General features: G+C 43.1%; 1 pseudogene; it reads left to right on the top strand.

Annotated features, from left to right (window-relative positions):
* The first annotated feature begins 336 nt into the window (after nucleotides 1-336).
* On the top strand, nucleotides 337-1,221 carry LOC113220614 (annotated as a pseudogene).
* The last annotated feature ends 3 nt before the right edge of the window (nucleotides 1,222-1,224 follow it).

The following is a 1,224-nucleotide window of genomic DNA, read 5'->3' as shown; positions in this document are numbered from 1 at the left end:
ATGTTCACACATGTTAACTGCTATATTTCCATGCATATATACACACACAACAGACACACTGACACATTTTTGACCCATTGAGATACAACATATTCATATGAGTTGGCAGACATATATTGATAACACTTGTGTATAGTTAAGTATACACATGTATATACTTTGAACTTTTGTTGCTGCCACTTCTGCTTGAATGTGTACTAATGGATATAAGTGGATGTTATGTTCTCATACAAACTCTAAAAGGTCAAATCCCTAATCTGATACATCTTCCAAGTAAAATAAGGGAAAGAAATAGCCTACCCAAACTCTTATGGATAGGTCTTCTTCTTTTTTTAGACGGAGGGATCTGTGTGCCTTTTCAAACAAGCTCCCTCTGATCCCGTAAGTGTCCTCAACTGGCTTCTCAGTGATCTCCAGAAGTATGCCTTGGGTTTCCAACATGCATTGAGCCCCTCAACCTCTACCTATAAACATAAAGTAGAAGACACAGAGGGCGAATATCACACAGAATCCTCTGAGAACTGCTACAGCGTCTATGCTGATCAAGTGAACATAGATTATTTGATGAACAGACCTCAAAACCTACACCTAGAAATAGCAGCAGCTAAAAACACCAACAATAGTCAAAGTCCTTCAGCTCCTCCAGCCAAACCTCCTAGCACTCAGAGAGCAGTCATTTCCCCTGATGGAGAATGTTCTATAGATGACCTTTCCTTCTACGTCAACCGACTATCTTCTCTGGTAATCCAGATGGCCCATAAGGAAATCAAGGAGAAGTTGGAAGGTAGAAGCAAATGCCTTCATTCAATCTATCCATCCCCTGGGAATAAAGAGAGAATCAGTCCCCGGACTGCTGTGAGCAAGATTGCTTCTGAAATGGCCCATGAAGCTGTGGAACTGACCGCTGCAGAAATGCGTGGCACTGAGGAGGAGTCCAGGGAAGGTGGCCAGAAAAGCTTTATATATAGTGAATTATCCAACAAGAGCAAAAGTGGAGACAAACAGATGTCCCAGAGAGAGAGCAAAGAATTTGCAGATTCCATCAGCAAGGGGCTCATGGTTTACGCAAATCAGGTGGCATCTGACATGATGGTCTCTGTCACGAAGACCTTGAAAGTGCACAGCTCTGGGAAGCCAGTTCCAGCGTGTGTGGTCCTGGAGAGGGTGTTGCTAAGGCACACCAAGGAGATTGTGTCCGATTTGATTGATTCCTGCATGAAGAAC

Source organism: Piliocolobus tephrosceles, unplaced genomic scaffold (genome assembly GCF_002776525.5).
Source record: "Piliocolobus tephrosceles isolate RC106 unplaced genomic scaffold, ASM277652v3 unscaffolded_6641, whole genome shotgun sequence".
Classification (NCBI taxonomy): domain Eukaryota; kingdom Metazoa; phylum Chordata; class Mammalia; order Primates; family Cercopithecidae; genus Piliocolobus; species Piliocolobus tephrosceles.
The sequence above is the reverse complement of the archived record's forward strand: the minus strand, read 5'-3'. Positions and strand labels throughout refer to the sequence as shown.